The 24,649-nt window shown below is 48.3% G+C and overlaps 1 protein-coding gene across 1 annotated transcript in view; it reads left to right on the top strand.

Moving 5' to 3' along the window:
* Positions 1-24,649, top strand: part of SLC4A8 (solute carrier family 4 member 8) — a 626,941-nt gene that overhangs the window by 501,683 nt on the left and 100,609 nt on the right. The window lies entirely within an intron of this gene.

Below are 24,649 nucleotides of genomic sequence, written 5' to 3'. Positions count from 1 at the left end.
CACAGTTCCCATTCTGTGGTGCTCTAAATGAGAACTCTGATCCTAAAGCAATGACACATATGTTGGACTTCTGAATACAGTGGAAGTTATTAATAGGCAGATCCTGGTACTAAAGCAGCTTGGAATGATATTCACTCGTTTCTGGTTGCCCTCACTTTACAAAGTCCTATAGTCGGTCTGCAATACCTGTTGTAGAAAAGAAGTGGTTCATGAATTAAATTGATACATTTGCGCCCTCACTCCTCCTTTTACCACACACACACACCAAACTGATGTAATTTCACATAAATACAAAAAGTAGTGGATGTGAAATCATAACTCTTTGACACCTCATAAAACTTCACAGGAAATGCCAAGACTTACGCCTCCATTATGAGTCTTGTGGTCACTAGACCACCAGACTCAGGGATGGGGGTCAGACTGCCGCCAATGCGGAAGCCCGAGCGATATTGTAACTATGGCGGTCAGGCAGGCGTGTGACCACCAACTCCGCCAGGATCAGGGATCCCGTCGGTCTGACAGTAGGTGGCAGTCCTCATCCACCAGGGCAGCGCTGCCCTGGGGATTACAAACTTGTTCTCTGCCAGACATTTGAAAAGGCTGGCAGAGAACGAATGCAGAGGGCCCCAGGAGGGCCCCTGCACTTCCCATGCACTTGGGCCCCCCTGCTTTGCAGAGAGTGAACACTGCGAGGGTGCTGGTGCACCCGCCATCCTACAGCATTGCCGCTGGCTCAATTACGAGCCGGAGACAGTGCTGTAGGCTGTTTCCCACTAAGCCAGCAGGTGGAAACTCAGGTTTCCACCAGCTGACCTGGCAAGAAACCCTTAGTGGGCCCAGCAGGAGGGAGCCAGTATGGAGGCAACCTCTCCATTGGAAGTTCGGCGGGCAGTCTAAACCGTCTGCCGAGCATGTAATGAGGCCCTTAATCTTTAGTCTCAGTGAAGATCCACTGCTGATTTTTTTAAGCCCCCATTGAGTACTTAATTGTAGAGTAATTATGTTGCGAAACGAGTGTCAGCATGAGCAGCACGAGCCAGCAGCTGAAAGTACCAAAAAGTGGAGGGATATGTATCTAAAAAAAGATCAGAAGTAAAGCTGATTAAATTCCAGCAATCCCCATGGACTCTATATAGCATAGGGGCACCAAATGCATTTGATGTCCCTGGCTACATCTAAATAATAACCTTGAAAACGCAGTGGTGGCTAATGCTATTTGAAACTGGTAAGGCTAAGTTGGTGATCTAAACTGCAGTAAATGAGCTAGCATAGCAAGCAGTCCCAATTTTCCTTAGTGGCTTTTGTGGAGGTCAAGAAAGTTTTCATAAAATTAAGGCAGATTGTATTTCTTACAGGACAATTTGTAGATACATTTTCAGAAAGGGTGCAGGTTTTATAGCCGGCCCCAGGGCACTCATGAAAATATTCAATGGAGGACTTCTAGTGTACTTAATTTACAAAATAAATAAAGAAATAAATATAAACAAGTGCAGATGCCCTAAATGTTTCTAAGGATGACACCACAAAATGTTCGACCTCCAAACAACATGCTACTATTAGGAAAACCATGGCAATAGGAAAGTGCCCTTTTTGTCATGGTCGCCACTTTTTATCCTCGTACTGACTGCTTTTCAACTGAAGGTGCACTAGGTCCCTTTAACCAGGTCCCAAGTGCCAGTGCTCATTCCCTAAAACAAGGCACCCAGTTGGCAAGGACTTTAGCACCCTTGTAAGTCCATGGTATATGGTACCCCTGGCACCCAGCTCATGGGTACTAAAGAGGGACTCTAAGGACTTCAGCATATATTATGCCACCCTAAGGAACCCACACATAAATTGCATGCAGACTGCCATCACAAAACAGGTGAAATGGTGCAAACCATTTTGAGAACACAACGTTGCACACACCCAGTGTGCAATGCCCATGACCATTAAATGTAATATATGTAAGTCACCACTACAGCAGGCCTTGAAACCCTAAGGCAGGGTGGATCATATCACATGTGAGGGCACATCTGCATCAGCGTGTGTACCCCTGTGATGCCTAGTTCAGTTGCTACACATTGCAAGTGTTCAGGCACAAATGTGGAGGACATGTACTGAATACTGATCTTTAGAAGTTACCCAGCTAGATGATGGCTGCACTGAAAATACTGGTGTTTGGTATTCAACATCTTGTCTTTATAAATCCATACTGTAGGAGGCTGGCCTGGCTTGTAGTGGGTACCAATGGTACTTACACCTTGTGCCAGGTCCAGTTATCCCTTATTAGTAGAATAGAGGTGTTTCTAGCAGCTTAGGCTGATAGAAGGTAGCTATGGCAAAGCAGCTTAGGCTGAACTAGGAGACATGCAAAGCTCCTACTATACCACTTATATCATATGCACAATATCATAAGAAAACACAATACACAGAGTTACTAAAAATAAAGGTACTTTATTTTTATGAAAATATGCCACAAGTATCTCAGTGAGTACCCTCAGTAAGAAGGTAAGTAATATACACAAGTTATATGTACACAAACCAAAATCAGGTAAGTAAGAGTCAGAAAAGTAATGCAAACAGTGTAAAATTACAATAGGTTGCAATAGGCCAGCATAGGTATAGGGGCAACACAAACCATATACTCCAAAAGTGGAATGCGAATGACGAATGGACCCCAGACCTATGTGAGCTTGTAGATGGTCGCTGGGACTGTACGAAAACAGTCAGGGTGTCAAAGGTACCCCATCTCAAGACCCTGAAAAGTAGGAGTAAAGTACACCTACTACCCCAAAAGAGCACAATAGTCGTGATAGGGGGATTCTGCAAGAACAACAAACACCAGCAGTGCACTGACAACGGATTTCCGGACCTGAGGACCTGCAAGGCAATGGGACCAAGTCCAATAGTTGCGACAGTGTCCAGGGGGGGGCAGGAGCCCAGGAAACCCCAGATGAAGGTGCAAGGAAGCTGCCTCCGGATGGAAGAAGCTTGGAGTTCTGCAAGAAAGAAGAGGACTAGGAACTTCTCCTTTGGAAGACAGATGTCCCAACGTCGCGATGAAGCTTGCAGGGGTGTTCCCACGCAGAAATACCGCAAACAAGCCTTGCTAGCTGCAAGGGTCGCGGTATAGGTTTTTGGGTGCTGCTGAGGACCAGGATGTCGCCTTTTGGAGACAGAGGGGGCGTTCAGCAACTCAGAGAGCCCTCACAGAAGCAGGCAGCATCCGCAGAAGTACCCCAACAGGCACTTAGAAGAAGAGTGAACCGGAGTCCACACGAAGTTACAAAAGAGGGTCCCATGACGTCGGAGGACAACTCAGAGGGTTGTGCACTGCAGGACGGAGTGCTGGGGACCCAGGCTAGTCTGTGCACGAAGGAAATCCTGGAAGAGTGCACAGGAGCTGGAGCAGCTGCAAATCATGCAGTACACAGCTTTGCAGTCTAGCGTGGGGAGGCAAGGACTTACCTCCACCAAACTTGGACTGAAGAGTCACTGGACTGTGGGAGTCACTTGGACAGAGTTGCTGTGTTCCAGGGACCACTCTCGTCAGGATGAGAGGGAACCCAGAGGACCGGTGATGCAGTCTTTTGGTGCCTGCGTTAGAAGGGGGAAGATTCCGTCGACCCACAGGAGATTTCTTCTGAGCTTCGGTGCAGGGTGAAGGCAGGCTACCCCCAGAGCATGCACCACCTGGAAACAGTCGAGAAAGCTGGCAGGATTAGGCGCTACAATGTTGCTGGTAGTCGTCTTGCTACTTTGTTGCGGTTTTGCAGGAGTCCTGGAGCAGTCAGCGGTCGATCCTTGGTAGAAGTCGAAGAGGGAGATGCAGAGGAACTCTGGTGAGCTCTTGCATTCATTATCTGAAGAATTCCCCAAAGCAGAGACCCTAAATAGCCAGCAAAGGAGGTTTGGCTACCAAGAAAGGAGGATTGGCTACCAAGACAGGTAAGAGCCTATCAGAAGGAGTCTCTGACGTCACCAGCTGGCACTGGCCACTCAGAGCAGTCCAGTGTGCCCCCAACACCTCTGTTTCCAAGATGTCAGAGGTCTGGGACACACTGGAGGAGCTTTGGGCACCTCCCCTGGGAGGTACTGGTCAGGGGAGTGGTCACTCCCCTTTCCATTGTCCAGTTTCGCGCCAGAGCAGGGCTGGGGGATCCCTGAACCGGTGTAGACTGGCTTATGCAGAGATGGGCACCATCAGTGCCCATCAAAGCATTTCCAGAGGCTGGGGGAGGCTACTCCTCCCCAGCCCTTCACACCTATTTCCAAAGGGAGAGGGTGTAACACCCTCTCTCAGAGGAAACCCTTTGTTCTGCCTTCCTGGGCCAGGGCTGCCTGGACCCAGAGAGGGCAGAAACCTGTCTGAGGGGTTGGCAGCAGCAGCAGCTGCAGTGGAGAACCCAAAAAGGCAGTTTGACAGTACCCTGGTTCTGTGCTAGAGACCCGGGGGATCATGGAATTGTCCCCCCAATACCAGCATGGTATTGGGGTGACAATTCCATGATCTTAGACATGTTACATGGCCATGTTCGGAGTTACCATTGTGACGCTATACATAGGTAGTGACCTATGTATAGTGCACATGTGTAATGGTGTCCCCACACTCACAAAGTCCGGAGAATTTGCCCTGAACAATGTGGGGGCACCTTGGCTAGTGCCAGGGTGCCCACACACTAAGTACCTTGGCACCTAACCTTCACTAAGTGAAGGTTAGACATATATGTGACTTTTAAGTTACTTATATGCAGTGGTAAATGGCTGTGAAATAACGTGGATGTTATTTCACTCAGGCTGCAGTGGCAAGCCTTTGTAAGAATTGTCAGAGCTCCCTATGGGTGGCAAAAGAAATGCTGCAGCCCATAGGGATCTCCTGGAACCCCAATACCCTGGGTACCTCAGTACCATATACAAGGGAATTATATGGGTGTACCACTATGCCAATGTGAATTGGTAAATTTAGTCACTAGCCTCTTAGTGACAAATTTGGAAAGCAGAGAGAGCATAAACACTGAGGTTCTGGTTAGCAGAGCCTCAGTGATACAGTTAGGCACCACACAGGGAACACATACAGGGCACATACTATGAGCACTGGGGCCCTCCCTGGCAGGGTCCCAGTGACACAAGGACTAAAACAACATATATATACAGTGAAATATGGGTGAACATGCCAGGCAAGATGGTACTTTCCTACACATACTGATGCCAAGATCAGATGTATTATGAAATGCACTCAGAGGGCATCTTAGAGGTGCCCCCTGAAAATCTACTAGTCTCTTAGTGTGTTGGCTGGCTGGTACCAACCAGCCTACCACCACAGACAAGTTTCTGACCACCTTTAGGTGAAGGCCATCAGAGGCCAAAAACAATAGGAGGTTAGGAGGAAGCCATAGGCCAGTAAACAATGCCTTCTTTGAAGGAAGGTATCACCTCCTCCAGCAGGATGGCTAGCAATTTAGAATGTCTGGGCTGGAGATTTCAAAGGCTCTGCCACATCTCATATGCCACCCCAGCTGCCCTCAGTCCTGGGGAACGTCAGCCCCTGCCCTGGGGTCCATTTGGCATGAGATCAGGTGGGAAATTAGTTATTTACGAGTTGTGTTGCACTTCCAGGCTAGTCACACCCCTAAGGTGGGCTACCTGAAGTTATTACTCGAGGAAGGGTTTCACCATCTTGTTTTTTGTTGAAACGTGGTATTCTGGGTCAGGAATATGCCCACTCCCCACAGGAAGTGGTCATATAGGGGTTGTGGTCACCCCAAGTGTAAGTAGCCCATTCGCTGCTAGTGTACACTCCCCTAAGCACCCCTAAATTTTGAATTAAAGGGTCCCCCTGACAACAGGAAATTAGATTTGACTACGGGGAACTGAAGAAGGACACAAGAAGAGAAGTCATTGCAAGAACTGAGGACTTCACCAACACTTGCCGCCAAACCCTGCCCTGCTGCTGGACCCTCGAGAATTGCACCGACCCAACTCGTCCAAAAGCTGTGCATCCTTCCAAAGCTGTGGAGGACTGTTCAGCACATCATCAAGCAAGTGGCATCTTGTTGGCCATCGGGCCAACCAAGGAAGCGGGACGTCAGTAGAAGGTTTTTGAGGCTCTAGGATTTCAGCCCCATCTCTCTATCGAGTTTCAAGATGCTAGACCCTCCAGGAGCCCCCCCTTGCACCAATACCTTGACTACCAGAGCACTTGTGCTCACCAAGGCTTGTTTGTATCCAGTCTAAACATCACTGCCGTCAGACCTTACAGGCACATCGATGGGACTTCGGTACAGACGAGGTCCATGTCCAGAGTGGTCCTGCTGTATTTTGGCTCCTCTACAAGTTGGCTGAGAACTGTGAGAGCCTCCCATGCTAAGTTGCCAGCCAGCACCTCTGCACCCAAGCCTCCTAGCCCAGGTGCACGACTTCTGCCTGCATCCCCTTACCCTAGGCGCCCCTATAAGCCAAGCCTCATGTTGGATTCTACCGGACATGTCCCCAAGCCCGCCCTAGCAGACTCCATTGATTGACCGTTCCCTTTAAACTTTCCTGCTGTAGCGTTTGAGGCTACCAACCCGACCAGCACCTCTGCACCCAGCCACACCAGGGCAGGTAAACCCAAACTGCTGGTGGTACTTAGGGCCTTGGCCTTCTGGCACCTTAAGTTTTAAAAGAGACTCACAACTGTTTGCAAATAACTATATGCAGTGTATTTTTCTCTCATAGGCTAACATAACCACATTTAAGGCTCGAACTACATTACCATCAATACATATCATGCCATTAAGTCAACTAATGCACTCTTGTACTAAAATAGTGCCCTGGAGTCAACTATAGCTACCTAGCCTTCACCGTTCCAGTGTGACCAAGAGAATTCTGACTTGCTCTGCCAACAGCTGTTTGCATTGTAGCAGGTAATTTTGTTTTTCACACTAAAGGCAATGGGTCTCCATTAATGCGTTTACATTGTATTGGAATTCAAATTCAGATTTGCCTCTGAGTAACATAAATCCAGCCCCTGAAACACGCAAATGTTCTTATGTGAAAAAAATAGATTTTCGTGTCTTTGAAGCACAGTAGTCTTTCATGTGAAAAAGTAACAAAATCTAACATTCACCTCATGCATTACAAGTTGGCTGATGAAATTGTGAACAAAATGAACATATGCCTTCCTCAAAGTCATGCATTGCACCCAACTATGCAGGTTGTCCTCAAATATGTAAGAACGTCCCTCAAATATACCTGAGGCTGCACACTAATTACGCTTTATATTGCCTGTGGCCTATGCACCAGTATGTCCAACTCAATACAAGCTGACTCTACAATATATATCAGATTGTGCACAAATATGCACCAGGCAATCAAAAACGTGCACCAAGCTGACTCACAGAAATACTTAAAAATTTTGAAAATACGTGCAAGGCTTCCACCAAGTTTGCAAATTGTCTCACAACCATACAAACGTCTCTCAAATACTCATCCGACTGTACCCAAAAGATGACAAGCACAACACCACAAATATGTAGTGTCCCCCTATTATTGTTTGTTTAGTGTTTGGCTGAATAGTGTCCAGTGTTGGACTGGATTTTCATGCAATCTGGCATTGCCAGATAGACCATCTTGAAAGTAGCAGTGTGCAGGCTGTTACTGGTCCTGCATCATAGCACATGGGACCACAAAATGGCAAAAAGACTGGCCGATTCAAGCTGCCCCTTCTGGGCTTGGCAGGCTGCTTGAAGGGCCAGCCCCACGTTAAGATTGTAACAGGCCTTTCCCCAATTAACACCGGATCTTTCAAAACACGTGCAAAAACGTTTCTAAATAAAAACCATAACGTGTCCAAACATGAAAATATTTCCCTGTAGAAGATTCACATCCTGCATACAAAAAAATGCTTATGCTTATTTATTGGGGGTGTGTCACTCTTTCCATGAACTATGCCTAATATTTCTTCACAAAATGTTCCAAACTGATACCCTTCCGCACAGGGCATTGCTCACTCACTTAATCTGAATACTGACAGTTCAGGCCTCTCCTTCTTGCTTTTTATGTTTTCCAGGTGTATGATATGAGCTGTAACTCAGCAGCAAAAGAGGCTCAGAGATCTGTCTGCAAATATGATCCCCTTCTCCATCACCAGGACTCGCATGAACCTAAAACACGTGTAGAATCGACTTCGCATGCAAAGAACACACAATCGTCATCTCATGGACAAATATGCGTAGAAAAGGGAAGCTTGATTAACTAGACCTGATCAAATCTAAAAAATAGTGTACAGTATTGCTGAAGTTATAGGATAGTAATGAGGCACACCCAAATTGCACTCACATGGAGCGCACCTAATGATGACTGGCCTTAGAACTCAGTGTTTCAGTGTGAATGAGCACTGCACCACACGCCCTGCCATGGCTGTGCCCCCATTTAACCCCAATTCTTCCACCACCCCAAGTTGTTAATCAGCCCTTTTGGTTCCACAAAGCAGTGAAAGGAACAGCTAAACTGTTACCTGTATTACCTAGTGACGAGTGTACCTTGTGGCTTGTGGTTTGAGGGACTGACTTTATAACTGTGGATACATGTGACTGTCTGATATAAGTCTAGGGTCATGGACAGCTCATGGCTGCTGACATTAGAAGCAAAATGTCACTATGCAAACAAACACCGTTTGTGTCATCAGTGCAGTGCTGTGCACCGTCCTACTGGGTGCAAGTGTGAGATCACTGATTGAATGTCTCGAAGCAGAGCTGAGGTGTTCTCGAGTCTGGGGCAAGCACTACCGGTGCAGGGCTGCGCAAATGGTCAGGATGACAATGCAGTGATGCTTGAGGTCCAATTAGGATCTGAAGCCTACTCGTGGGCTACGGTATGCAAATATTTTTATAGTAACTGCCGACAATGGAAGGGAAGAGTGCCAGAGCCCAAACAGTGCCAGTAGGTGCAAATTAGCACGTGAATGTGAACCCTGCACATTCAGAGAACTCATATAACATCATGCAGCTACCAGCCCGCCTCTGCAGAGCGGTGGAACCCCCCCACGTGGTTGCCCTCCTGGATCTAACAAACTCAAACCACACCAGTTAACCTTATTGGAAGAAATGAGGCCACAGTTGATTTAGGCAATTTCCAAATTGCAAGCGATCCTTACACACCATTTATTTTCTTTACTCACTGAGCCTTCCTTAACATACCCATGAGCACTGTGCCCTACATTCAGTGCTCCTAATCATACCCATAAGCACTGTGCCCTACATTCAGTGCTCCTAAACATACCCATAAACACTGTGCCCTACATTCAGTGCTCCTAATCATACCCATAAGCACTGTGCCCTACATTCAGTGCTCCTAAACATACCCATAAGCGCTGTGCCCAAAATTCAGTGCTCCTAAACATACCCATAAGCACTGTGCTCAACATTCAGTGCTCTGTAACTGCCTCGGCCCTCGTGCCATGGGTAAGCGTATCACCTGCTTCCAGCCCAGCCGTGTGACCTTTTACTTCCAGTGTAACCTTTTACTTCTGGGCAAGCGTCTGCTTCCAGCCCGCTGGGTGGCCATGCACTTCCAGTATACCTCTTTATTTTCTATTTCTGGGCAAGCATCTACTTCCAGCTGGCCGGGTGCCATGCACTTCTGGTGAACCATTTTTCCTTCTTGCTCCAGGCAAGTGTCTGCTTACAGCCCGCCAGGTGACCTTTCATATCCGGCTTGACCTTTTAACCTCTACTACCGGCAAGCATCTGCTTCCAACCTGCAAGATGACCCACTCATCTATGTACACAAATTTTCTAGATCACAGGCTCTGACATTTAGAGTTTCCCTTCTGTTCAACACTGTGAGCTTTTGCAGTATACTGCCAGTGCTTCATTGGCTCTGGCCTTTAGTAGCTACATGCCAGTTCCTGTTACAATTCAGACCTAGGTCTATGCTTAACCAAGCAGGACAGCTTTGTAAGTCCCATATGCCCCAAGGACAACTATTTAGTGGTCTAACACACTTCTAATCCCCATATTTAATGCAAGTGGGTGGGCGGGTATTCCTTTACTGAATCTCCAGATAAAAACGATGCTCTGACCTGCATCCACACGTTAAATAACCTCACTGCCTCCAAGAGGCCCAAGTCACTCTGAATTTATGACTAGGATGGACCACGTGTCCTGCTAATGAAATCGGTGCATTCCATGCATTCTTTATCTCGCTCTATTACCAGTCCAGACTCTGCTCCCTGGGGGTGTCCTCCAAGAAGTCCTTCGGCCTAGCCATATCCCCTCCCCTTCAGGAAGGGTGGCCAGCCAAAGGGCATAGCAGAGGCACCCCCCACTTGGTCACCCTCCCGGATCCCACAAACTCAGACCACACTGGTTTATCTTGATGGAAGAATTGAGACTGCAGTTTATTGAGGCAATTTCCAACTTACAAGTGATCCTTACACACCATTTCTTTTCTTTACTCACTGAGCCTATGTCTTCCTCAACATACCCAAGGGCACTGTGCCCTACTTTGTGATCCTAACTATATCCATAAGCACAGTGCCCTATATTCAGTGCTCTGTAATTGCCTTCGCCCTCATAGGGCAAGTGTTCATCTGCTTCCAGCCCAGACATGTGACTTATTACTTCCTGCGTAACCTTTGTGTCCTTCTAGCTCCTATCCAAAGCAGTAAGTGGTTTGATTTAAGTTGGGAAGAAATTCCTATGACCTTGAGCACAAAGTCTATTCCACCCCCCCAATGAAACCCCACAAACTCCTGGGCACCTCTCTATCAGGTTTCTGCAACAAAGTCTATTCCACCCACTAATGAAACCCTACAAACTCCTGGACACCTCTCTATCAGGTTTTCGCAACAACCACCCCAGTAAAACTCCCACGTACTTTCTCCCCCACTACATTCATCTACACAAACCTTCCCACACCTCTGTGGGATACCCATCTTTTTCTTGTTGCCCTTTATCACCCCTGACAGTGTGCTACCAGCCAGCCCATTCCTTTCCTTGAACAGTCTCTGCATAGCTTCGATAACTCATCCAATTCACCAGATTCGGGCGTTAGTGTACCCTGTGACATAATAGAAAACAGTGGTGTGTAAGGGAGTCTTGACTCATGATCTCTTCTAGAAAGTGTTCAAGCTGGTGAGCCGTACACCCAGAATGGGCTTTAGAATTCTGGGCTTTTGTGCTGCTTAGACTTCCTCGATTTTAGTAGGCTCAGATGGCTGAACAAATTTCATTCCTAGATTTACCTACTCATGCTCAGTGTTCCTCGTCCAGCAGCAGTGGCTGGGTTCACATTAAAGAGTGAAGAGCCTCATAAAGGCTTCTACGAGCCTCTGAACTGTTTAATGATAAAGAAAGGGAAATAATGAAGAAATCTCCACTGTAAAAAAAGGCTTTTACCTGAAAGGAAAGAGGAAGCGTTCATTAGTTATTGAGACAAAATATTCAAAAGAAAATAAATTGATAGCTCAAACGTTTCATTCACAGTGACCTCTTCTTCTTCCTATAGTTCAGTTATGATCTCTCGCAGGTCATTGGTCTCGGCCAGAGTCTCAGGATTTCCACATAATATATATTTAAATTCAGTCCGAAGAGAACTAAGGTGGTCATTATGACCCTGGCAGTCTTCTGTCCCCCAGGGTTAATATGACGGTATCACCGCCAACAATCTGGTGGTAATGACCGCCAAATAATGACCATGGCGGTGAACCCTCCCATAGACAGCCAATGTACCACACCAACCGCCAGCGCTGTACGAACACCGAACACGGCGGTAGCCACCTACAGGCAGGTGGAAGACAAGGATCCGCCCACCATATTATGACATAGCACACCCCCAGGATTTCCGGGGCGGTACAAATGCCACCAAAAGCTTGGTGGAAACACATAATATAAAAGGAAACACTCACCTCCAGGGACACAGAGGAGTCCGCAGCCGCCATGGAACCAGAACTGCAAGTCTTCCCAATGCTGTACTACGCCATGGCCATCCTGGAGCACCAACGCCGACGAAGACGACGACGGTGAGAAACAACCACTTAGCACACAAGGGAGGGAGAAGGGTGAGAGAGTGACACACACACGCACAACACACACCACACATCCAGAACCAGATGCAGAGGAAAAATAACAGTAACAGAACCCTGGAGTAAAAAAACTCAGGACACATACACAGTTCTAACCATTGTATTCCTTTTATATGAATATGTAAAATGCAAAAACATACACAACTACAGAAATAAATACATGCAGGCCCAAAGGCCAGTCCAAAGTGCTAGTGTGCGTGTGTGAGTTGGATGGCTGTTGGGGGTCTGAGTGCGAGCGTGTGTGTGTCTCTGGAGGGGGCAAACAGGGTGGGGGAGGACAAACAGGACGTGAGGGTGGATGCTGTGGCGGTGCCTGCAAGTGAGGTGGGTGTGCTGCATGAGGTGATGGTGACAGCGCATGTGGTGTGTGGGGTGCATGTCTGGGAGTCTGCTGTTGTGGGCAATGCTGTGAAGGTGGCAGGTTCTGGGACTGTAGATACAGTGCATGCAGGTGTGAGTGAGTATGTGACTGTGAGGCAGGAGGAGGAGGGGGACACAGTGGAGGCAGTGGATGTTGTGTGTTTATCTGTGTGAGTGCTTGTGGACTGAAGTGTGCTGCCTGTGTTTGTCTGTGTGAGTCTTGTGTGTTGTTTTGGGTGCATGCTTGTCAGAATGTGTGCGTGGGATGGGTTGGGGATGAGGAGACTGGGGCTGGGTAGTGGTACTTGGAGGGAGGACGAATGAAACAGGGACAGTGTCTGCCGTCAGTGAAGAGGCCAGAGCCTGAAACGATCTCTGTAAGGCCGCCAAGCCACCATGTATGCTCCTCCAGGAAGGCATTGGATTGCTGCATCTGGGATGCTAGCCCTGGATGGCATTCACTATGGTTGATTGCCCTACAGAGATGGATCTCAGGAGGTCAATAGCCTCCTCACTGAGGGCAGCAGGGCTGACAGGGGCAGGACCTGAGGTGCCTGGGGCGAAGGTGGCGCCCACCCTCCTGGGTGAGCAGGCATGGGCAACTCAGTGGGGGGGCTACTGGGAGGGCAGTGCTGGTACAGGTGTGGCGGTAGAACCTGTAGCTGGGGTGGTCCCAGAGGGGTCCGCCACCACCTGGGAGCTCCCATTGGAGGACGAATCAGAGTCAGTGGTATCACCTCCTATCGCCCCCTGACTAGTACCCTACACCTAAATCCCATGCCAGGCAACAGAGTTGGTTGACAAACACACTGTACTCACCCCCTTGTGACTGCTGTGATGCCCTCAAGTGCCCATCCAGCTCTGGGTAGGCCACCACTAGTATGCAGGCCATCGGGGGGGTCGGGTTCTGAGGGGCACCCCTCGTTCATTGGAAGGTCGTCCCCAGCTGGGCCTTCGCGGTCTTCAAGGCCCAGCGTCTCAGGTCCTCCCACTGTTTCCTGCAGTGGGTGCTCTGCCTGTTATAGACCACCAGGGTCTGCGCGTCCTTGGCAATGGCAAGCCACAACCCCTTCTTCTGATGGGCAGGGACCTGCAGAGGAAACACAGAAGGTTGGACACCATGACACCAGACAATCCAGCCTGTCACACATATGACCCACAAAAAGCATTATCCCCTCATCAGGCACACATGACCCGTACCCCTGCATTAGCGCTGCCACCAGCCATACCCCCCATCTGACACACTGCCAGCACGCACACACATCTCCATGCAGCCATGTCGCATGCAACATACCCATGGTGTACTCACTTGTTGGTCTGGAGGCCAATTCAACTGCCCATACTGGGGTAGGACCCCATCCGGAGGCTCTCTAACTCCTCTGACATGAAGGCTAGGGCCCTTTCCCCTGCTGCACAAGCCATGGCAGGTTCCAGGCACAGGTCACAGCAGCACACGCAGTGGAGATGTCGTACTGTGGAAAGTCAGGAATCAAGTGAAGTGGTAAAAAGAAAATGGCAGTCACGTCCACGGCGGTGAACACTGTCACTGCCGGCGTTGATCATTATTGGTTCCCAATCTCCATAGTGGGCCATGTTAGCCAATGAGGAATTGCACGGCCATTGTGCAGGGCTAATGTGTGTCCCTTACTTCTTGCAGGTGATTCCAGCTACCCAAACCTGTTCTGGCTCATGACCCCTGTTAGAAATCAGAGAACAGGGGCTGGAAATAGGTACAATGATGCCCATGGACATACCAGGAGAATTGTAAAAAGGACCTTCCGGCTCCTGAAGGCTAGGTTCAGGTGCCTCCATCTGACAGGTGGATCCCAATGCTACTCCCCTGAGAAGGTCTGCAGGATAATTGTTGTGTGCTGCATGTTGCACAATTTGGCACTCAGACATCATGTACCCTATCTTCAGGAGGAGGGGGGGTGACAATGCAGTTATGGCAGAAGTGGACACTGAGGACAGTGAGGAGGAGGAAGAGGAGGAGGATGTGGACAACAGGCTACATTTGATCCCGCAGTACTTCCAGTGACACTCAGATAAGTCTGTTGAACTAAACATTTCTACATTTTAGTGTTGTGCTGTGTGACTGCAGCATAATACAAGTCATTACCTTTGCATCCCACCTGACTGTCACCCATGCCTTCCCTTATTGCAGGTTTGTTGGATGGATCAACATGTTACTGGACATTTACACAGGATCATGCAGATCATTACAGTTCAATACATTGTACATTACCTGTAGATAAAGCACTATTCCTCAAGTTGTGTCCAAGGGTGTTTATTGAAAATTGGTATACAATGGGAAGTTCAATAGAATGGGGTGATGGTTGGGAATAGTCCAGTGCAAGTGGGCCAGTCTGTTTGTAGCACAGGTCCAGTGTCCAAGGGGCCATAGGAAGGGGAGCAATGGCAGTTCAAAGTGGACAAGGTGACACAGTGAAACACAAGGGGGACATTCTGGAGGGCCTCATTTCCTGGTGGTGGTCTTTGTCTTGTCATGTTTCTCTGTTGTCTGTCTTTGTCACAGGGACCGTTTGAGGGGTGGTTCACCTTCTTCAGGGGGAGGGGTGCTGGTGGCCTTTGGGTCCTGTGGCAGGGCCTCCTGTCCACTATCTGCAGCAGATGTGGAGGGCTGGTCAATAGACTGGCTAGTTGAAGGGGCCCACTGGTGTGATCTGTAGCATCCCATTTGATGTTGGCCATATCACCCAGCACCCCTGCAATGGAGACCATGGTGGTGTTCAGGGCCTGCAGTTCTTTCTTGATCTCCTGGTGGTGTTCCTCCTGCAGCCGCTGGTTTTCTTGCATGATGTTTATCACCTGACCCATATTGTCCTGGGATTGTTGATAAGCCCCAAGGACATTAGTGAGTGCCTCCTGGGCAGTTGGTTCCCTGGGCCTGTCCTCCCCCTGGTGCACAGCTATCCTCTGACCATCCCTGGCCTCCTGTGCCTGTGTGCCCTGAACAGTGTGCCCATTGCCACTGACCACTGGACCCTCATTGTTTTGCCTGTGAGGTGTAGATTGGGGTCCCTGTACAGGCGAGCATACTGACAATGCTGATTGACGTGTCCTGGGAACAGAGGTCTGGGGACGTTGTGGTGTTGGATACGGAAGGGGGAGGCTCTTTGGTGGACTGGGTGTGGGCTGGGGTAGCCGACTGACCAGTGGTCCCTGATGGGCCAGGGAGTTCATCCAGATCCAGAACTCTGGAGTTGCTGTCATCATTGGGGGCATCTTCTGGTGGGGGACTGGGTAGCCGTGGCAACTCCTCGCCGCTGAGATTAGCTGGGGCACCTGTGGGGATGTAAGTGGTGTATTATGCTACATGTCTGTGACAGATTCTGCATCCTTAGTTTCCCCTATATTAATGCTGTTGCCCTGCCGCCTTTGTTTGTGTATGGTTATGGATTGTGGGATTGTTGGTGGTGGGTGTACATGCAGGGCTGGAAGGGATGTGCATGCAGGGCTTGGAATTTAGGCTTGTTAATTGTGGTGGTGCACTGTGTGGGATGGAGTAGGGTGATGGATGTCAGGGTGGGGTGGTGGTGACATGCAGGTATGGGGGTTGATAGGTAATAAATGTTGACTCACCAGTGTCCAGCCCTCTGGCAACTTCAGTGAGTCCCTCTGGATGCAGGATTGCTAAGACTTGCTCCTCCCATGCTGTCAGCTGTGGCGTAGGTGGTGGGGATCCACAGCCAGTCCTCTGGATAGTGCGCTGGTGCCTTTCTGCTGTGGAACACACCTTCCCCCGTAGGTCGTTCCACCCCTTCCTGATGTCGCCCTTTGTTCGTAGATGCTGTCCCACCGCATTCACCCTGTCCATGATCCTCCGCCATAGCTCCATCTTCCTGGCAATGGATATCTGCTGGATCTGTGCTCCAAACAGCTGTGGCTCTACCCTGACTATTTACTCAACCATTACCCTCATCAGTGAAACATTGTGTGTGTTGTGCAGAGGGTGTTGAGTAATGTGGCGGGGTGTGGGGTGTGTGGTGCATCACGGATGAATGGGTAGTTGTGGTGTGTGTGTGAAGTTGTCTCTGGGATTGGGGTGACAAAGTTTAGCAGTGTTGTCATTTTTGCAAAGGATTCTGGGTAGTGTGGGTGTGTTTTTATAGTGCTGTTGGTGGGTGTGTGGGGTGGGTGTTTTTGTGTCAGGTGTGGGTTTTTTGTTCTGGCCAGTGTTGTCTTGTTTTGTATTTGTGTGGCCATATCCGCTGCGGGTGTGTTCACTGCCAATGGTTTACGGTTGTTGAATGTCCCCTTTGGTGATTTGTGGGTTATTACTTGGAGGTTGTAGTATTGGTAGCGTAACGGTATGGGTGGTAGTCCCATTGGTTTATTACGTTCAGTGGGTCTGGTGGATTTGTGGTTGTGGCTGGTTTCTGACGGTTTTGTGTGTGTGTGTCATAATCTAGCAGATGGACGCTTGTGTCCTCAGCGGTATATTGGCAGCAGTCACCGCTGCAGAATTTGGAATTTACCGCCAATGTCATAATGAGGGCCTAAATCTTAAAGTTAGTGGACAACATGAAAATCTGGCATGGATCTCGACCTCCTGAACCTACAATGTACTCCCATGTTTTGAGCCCCTTTAAAAGGATTTGATGGTGTCACTTTGAGTTTACAGTAGTTTCTGTATGGTTGACACATGAATAAAACATTATTACAGTTCTTATATCTGAGCACTTGTTACAAGCCCCTATGATATAATTCTGCATACAGCTAAATAAATAAAAATAATTCGAATAGTTGAGGGCCACCTAAAAAATCTAGAAAATCCCTGGCTTTTATGGAACTGCAGTGAACTAATCCACCCTATTTAAATTAGCAATCTCATTTTAGAAGTGGCATTGTTTCCCACTCCCTTTTATCCATCTTGTATATGGCAGATCAATACATGGTAACTATTTAATAGGGTCCTGTTTTGCCATGGAAAGGTTCAGCTGACATTGTAACCATGCTGATGACAGAGTAGTTTGTGAATGCCACCCAAATCACAAGATGGAGCTATAGGAACATATATTATTCATTATGTGTTTATGCATATTACATCTTTAGTTAGGGCATTTAGCTTGAAAAGTTTTTTTTCACACAAGGAAAAGAAGAGAAAGATAAACATGTAGTTAAGAATGTACCATTTTAGAAAAAACATATTCTGACTGTATTAGGGAGAGATTGTTGAGGTTGTTCTACGCAAGAATCAGCTAACAATGGGCACTGACTGAAATTAGAATGTCCAGGTTTTCTTTTGTTTACTTTTCTTGAATAGAATTGTGATTATTTTTATTGGACTCTGGCAAAATAGGGAAAATATATATTAATATATATATCCCTGCATGCAGCAAACCCTACACCTTTGGCTGCGAGCAGTGGGGGTTTCGAGGCAGCAGGCCAGGCCCAGTGGTCAACCCCCCAAAGGCAACCAATCTGGGAGGGGGGCACAAAGCCCCCCTCCCTGTGCCATATTTCGGACCCAGGGACCCCATCTCCCGGGTCCTGGCCTTATTGGTAATGGGGAGGGGTGCAAGCAGCCCCCCTCTACAGGCTGTTTTCTGGGCCGGAACCCCATCTCTAGAGCCAGGCCATATTTGGAAGGGGGCACGTTGCCCCTCCCCGGTCCGATTTCAGCTTCAGGGTACCCCAGTCCTTACCACATGTGTTTTTTGGGGGTATGTAGCCCCCCTCCCATACCATATTTAGACCCCAGGGACCTCATCTCCCAGGGCCCAGCCATATTGTAAAAGGGGAGGGAGCAAGCAGCCCCCCGTCCCCAGGCCATTATAGGCCCTGGGGGACCCAACCACTGGGGCCTATTCTGTTACTAATAGGGAGTGGGGCAGGTAATCCCCCTCCCTGGGCAAATAACAGCCTTAGGACCCCCATCTCCCAGGCCCGGCCAATAAATGCTGGGTGCCCTGGAGGCCACCCAGCGCACCTACTGCTTCATTGTTGGGGTAACTGGGGGAGCCCCAATTCTCCTGCGGCCCCAGCTGGCTCCCCTCCTCCAGCAGGAGCCAGCATTGCTCCCGTCCACAGGGAGCAGCTAAAAATGCTGCTCCCTGTGGATGAGTGTAATTCTTTCATCTTTTTCCATGCCCGCTTCAGTGTGGCAAGGGAAACAGGAGAAAAGTCTGGTCCCAGCGGGCAGGAGCATTTTTCACGCTCCAGCTCGCTTGGCGCAGACTTAGGGGGTCATTACAACCCTGGCGGAAGGCGGAGAACCGGCGGTAAGACCGCCAACAGGCGGTTACCGCCATGGTCATCCGCCGGTTCTCCGTTCCGCACGCCAGGGCGGAGACGACTGCCGGGCTGGAGACCTGGGTCTCCAGCCTGGCGGCCGTCACTATACCGCCGGCAGTATTTGGACCCGGCTTACCGTCGTGGATTTCCAGCGGTTTGAACCGCCATGAAATCCATGGCGGTAAGCACTATCAGTGCCAGGGAATTCCTTCCCTGGCACTGATAGAGGTCTCCCCCACCCTCCCACCCCAACTCCCTACCCCCCCACCACCGCTGCCACCCTCCAAAGGTGGCAGGGCCCCCCTCCCCACCCTGATCCCCAACATCACTTCACCCATACCCACACGACACTCACGCAGGCACCACCTACATTCTTACACGCACACACGCCGACATACATGCCTACATCCACACACACAGTCATACACGCACACCCACATGCAAACATACACGCGCACATCCATACAGACATACCCACAGACATACACGCACTCATTCCCATGCACACAACACCCCCGCAGGCATAGACGCACTCACACACCCCCTCTACATACACACACCCCCTCTACATACACACACCCCCAGGCACCCACACAACACTCCCCCCCCCCTCCACCCCCCTCCCCTCACGGACGATCGACTTACCTGGTCCGACGATCCTCTGGGAGGGGACGGGAGCCATGGGGGCAGCTCCGCCGACACCACACCGCCAACAGAACACCGCCACGGCGAATCACAGGATGTGATTCGCTGGGCGGTGTTCTGTTGGCATGGCGGTGGAGCAACCTCCACTTCGCCGCCTCCCGCCAGTATGGCTGTTGGCGGCTCTCCGTCCGTAAAAGGACGGAGAGCTGCCAACGGTCAAAATAGGCCGAGCGGCAAACCGCCACCACTGGCGGTCTTCCGCACGGCGGTCCCTCGGCGGTCTTCAAAAAAGACCGCCGAGGTCAAAATGACCCCCTTAGTGTTTACTCTCAGTTGGTGTCAGCTTTGAAATTGCTCCTGCCAAGTGAGCGCAAACACAGATTTTCCTGCCTGCACCAGTGCGAGCAGGAAAACAGCTATGTCCTGTGGTTGGGCACCCTAGGACATAGCTTCCAGGCGTGTGGGTATGGGGGGCTGCCCAGGGCCATTAATGGAGTGGTGTGTAGCCCCCCTTCACCACTATACATAAAAGCAATATATATATGTAGGAAGCGGACACTCTATGTAGTGTGCAAAACTAGGCACCCTGTGCAGGGGATCCAGGCAACAACATGTTGGTTTACAGAGGTAAAAACTAGACCACATAGTGCTCTAATTTGTATGGTAGCTTTTTCAAGCAGTTAGGCTAATCGTGTAGAAGTGCAAAGCATTTGTTGTACGCACAGCATCAATAAATGAGACTACACACTCAAAAGAATAACTCAACACCAATTTGCAAACATACTTCATATTTTTATCAAATTTTTAAGACCAAGATCATCAAAATCGGGTAAGTACTTTTTAAGTTATGAATTTTTGATGTTTTAATAAACAATTTCATTTTCTGCGTAATTACGCACCATAGGATTCAATGGAGAAAATACTTTGAAAATGCATATAAATTCAGGCAATGTGTTTACCAATGTCTCCTTCTGCAGGTATGTCTAGGTCTTTGTGGGGACTAAGGATCAGGTGGAGAAGTTAGGGCGGCTCCTGGTTTAGGCAGGAGTAGCTGCAGAAAGTCATTGGAGCTGGTGCCAGGCCACTACGGGGACCATTTGGAAAAGTGGCTGGGTGCATGAGATTCTGACTCATCCACTCACAGACCCACTCAGACCCTCACGCACCCACTCACAAATCCACTCAGACCCTCATGCACCCACTCAGACCCTGTTGCTCCCACTCACAGACCCACTCAGACCCTCACACACCCATTCACAGACCCTGACGCATCCACTCACAGACCCACTCAGACCCTTATGCACATACTCACAGACCCATCCAGACCCTCACGCACCCACTCACAAATCCACTCAAACCCTCATGCACCCACTCCACAGACCCACCCAGACACTGTTGCACTCACTCACAGACAAACTCAGACCCTCATACACCCATTCACAGACCCACACAGACACTGACCCATCCACTCACAGACCCACTCAGTGATGCACCCACTCACAAATCCACTCAGACCCTCATGCACCCACTCACAGACCCAGTGAGACCTCCATGCACCCACTCACAGACCCAGTGAGACCTCCATGCACCCACTCACAGACCCAGTGAGACCTCCATGCACCCACTCACAGTCCCAGTGAGACACTGATGCACCCACACACAGACCCACTGAGACACTCATACACCCACTCAGAGACCACTCAGTGCCTCATGCACCGACTCATAGGCCCACTAAGACACTGATGCACGCACTCGCACACACAGACAGAGACTCTCACAGCCACTCCCACCCCAGATACACCCTCTTACACCTATTCTCACACCCAGAGAGAAAGGCTGTGGCTAACTCCCTTAGGCCATGCACGGCGGTGGTGGGATTAGCGTATAATCATGAAAATTACTATATGTTAAAAAAACATAGAAATTCACTGAAATAATCCAAGGGTTACAGGGATCTTATAGTTAGGAAATAGAATTTAACAAAACATAGAACTTCACTAAAAAAACAAAGGTTACAGGGACGTTATAGTTAGGAAATAGAATTTAAAAAACTTTAGAAATTCACTGGAAAAAAACAAAGGTGGCTGCCACCGCTTCCTTGTTGAAGTCTTGGCAGCCAATCAGATCTCAGCACAAGATCGGGAAGGTTTGCGGAGCCTTTGCATCCCGATATTTACAAATTCGTTTTTTCTTTGATTTCTCAAAAACTACTGAATGGATTTACACTAAATAACAAAAATGGCACTTTCTGGACCAAGAGCAACCTTTCGGCCAACTTTGGTATAAATCCATTCAGTGGTTCGGCCTCTATTCCTGTTCAAAATCCCTATGGAAAACACATGACGGAAAAAGCTTTTTGGTACCCCCCCAACCCTTTTTCTCAACCCCTGCTTGACGGATCACCCTGAAACTTTCCAGACAGCAGCTGAAGTTAACTATATATGTATTCACTAAAAAACAAAGATTTCAAGGATGTTATATTTAGTATCAGAATATACCCTTTATGTAATATATTACATAAGGTTTACCGTGTAATATGGTCCTATGTTGCCATTGAGCGGTGATCATGGTGACAACATAAATTATACAGATGGTCACGTTATTTCTGCAGTTCTCACCAGAACCCTGAGGTACCAGTATAGGAACATTTTAGAAGTTGCCTGATATTCATTCTTATTACATATATATTTTGGGGTAGGTAGCTTGAAAACTGCGCTTTTCTCCAACAGGGCATTTTTATTGAAAACCGTAATTGAAATCCTAGACTGTACTATTTAATTGTCTGCAGTAAAACAAAAGGTACTCAATTATGTAGTTAATCCCGTATGGTTGGAAAAATATATATAATTTGGTTTGTTAAAAAGCACATTCTATCGGAAATTTTCCAAGCTGCTTCTGCTAAGTACAGAGAACAATAGTCCATAATTGTGTTTGGAATGTTCAGGTTTATTCAACATCCATGAAAAGATTTTTGAGATAATAAGGGGCAGGGGTGAAGCTCTGTAGAGTAGGCTGGGGCATGAAATCAGGCTCAATGTAGGCCCACTGGATGAGATTTTTATTTCACAGGAATTATGTCATAAGTTTGAAATAACATCTACTACTTAATTATGCAACACAAAATACTAATTATGCTGCTCGTCCTGAAAGTATAATTTCCATGTGTTTGAGCTACAAACAATATTTTTTGAGAAATCTGCAAGTTATATGGCAAATTGCATAAATCTACAATTATGATTATTGGTATTAAGATGACGATTTCTATATTTCACAGGATACTGTGAAACATTTTCCAGATTTCACTTCAGTGTAGTTCCAGCGCTACACTGCCTTTTGGCTAAGTTCAGGCTATAAAATTACTATATATTTATACATACATACATTTAAAGTTGGCGTTATGTTATAGTGACTACAGAACAAACCCACAGCAGACATGTTAAATCCTATGTTAACTGTAATGTACATGCCTACTATAGGCATTTAAAATGAACTCTTTTCTTGGGTGGGGGCCTATTTGCAACCACCCCTGGGCCTAGCCAAGCCAAGGGTGCATGAGTGTCAAAGTCTTTATATACTGTGTATATCTGCAGGCTGCATGAGCCTCAGGCATACCCACTGATGCATAATGCACCAACAGTCTTCCTACTGTTCATTATTATTTTACTTTTCATTTACTGCCAGTGTTCACAAACATTGGGAGCATGAAAGACAGTGAAAATCCAATGTTTATGCACCCATATGGTACATGCTCATTTTTAGGCCGAGCCTAGGCAGCGCTTTCTCTCGACATGCTGTGATTAATCTGTGGGCTTTAGGCCCGCCCATAGACTTGTGATTGCCTTGTTCCTTTTTCACTCTTGTAATCTTTGTTTCTGTTTGTTTCTGGCACACATTTGTCATGCCTCCTTTCCTGCTTATCCGTCCCGGAGCGCAGTGACCAAGTGCAGTCTCCTTCCATTGGTTATCTTTAGTATGTGCTGTGTGGAACTATTTTTTTGGTGTTTGCAGTCGCACTGCAGCGACTGCAGGATGTTCACTTTTTCCCTGATGACATTCACTTTGTTGCAGCGGCTTTGTACACTCGGTGACACTTTACGACCTTTGCACCGGTAATTGGGTACATTTTACTGGGTTCACGCTATGGTTTACGGGCATGCACGGTTGTCTGAAGCTGAGTTTGAGATCCCCAGTCATGTATACTAAGCTGCTTGTGCTCACTGCGGGTCTTAGTGGGCGTTGTAATTAACTAGCAGCATATCGGATGGTTTGGTATTGCGTAATTTAAGATTCTTTTCAGGTTTGTTTTCATTAGTACAGTTAAACATGGCAGGAGTGGGGACACGAGTCCTGGCATGGAAGATGCTTCTGATTGTGACATTATCATCTTTTAACAGGAGTCTTGCTGTTTCTAACAGCCCCCGTTTTTTCACTGGAGTTAAACTACACATTGTTCTGCTTTTCGCAGCACAGGGAACCTAAGTACGCTGCTTCTGGTTTCCGTGGAGCGATTGGGCATTGCAGTCCCTCACATCCCCCCTTGAACCAGGTGCAGTGGCGGCCGGCAGCTTTAGGAGGGGGGGCGGGCGGGAAGCACACACACACACACTCATTCTTTCATACACAGACATGCACGCATGCACATCCATTAACAACACTCATACCATTCAAACATGCACGTATGCACCATTCATTTTAAAACATCACACACACTCGTTCTTTCACACACGCAAGCACACACATCCATTAACACTCATAACATTTAAACATGCACGCATGCACCAAACATTCATTTTAAAAGATCACACACACTCATTCTTTCACGCACGCACGCACATCCATTAACAACACTCATAACACTCAAACATGCATGTGCGCACCAAACATTCAATTTAAAACATCACACACACTTACCTTCAGCCTCCAGGTCACAGGAGGGTTGGGAATGCTGCCTTCCCTCATTGGCTGACCTTAGGTCAGCCAGTGAGGGAAGGCAGCAGTCCCAGCCTCGTCACAGAGTGGGATGGGGTCAGTGAGACTGCTGACCCCACCCCACTCTGTGACGAAGTGTCACTGATTGACACTCGCCCTGGGCGCTCCAGGGCTTAAACGTGAAGCCCCCAGGTCGAAGTCAATTGGTGACGCTTTCCTTGTCCCCCAAGTGTGGGCATCGAGGCACCTTTGCTGAGCTGAGAAGGTCACGCCCATAGGAGCTGCGACCTCATCAGCCCAGCAAAGTTCAGCTCAGGCAGCCAGGAGTCTGCGCAAATCGTGCATGGCTCACTCCTGGCTGTCTGAGCTGAAAATGAAGAGTGTCTGTCAGGCTGGCCTTTGTTCAGC

Source organism: Pleurodeles waltl, chromosome 4_2 (assembly GCF_031143425.1).
Source record: "Pleurodeles waltl isolate 20211129_DDA chromosome 4_2, aPleWal1.hap1.20221129, whole genome shotgun sequence".
Taxonomy (NCBI): Eukaryota; Metazoa; Chordata; class Amphibia; order Caudata; family Salamandridae; genus Pleurodeles; species Pleurodeles waltl.
This window is presented reverse-complemented; position numbering and strand designations above follow the sequence as displayed.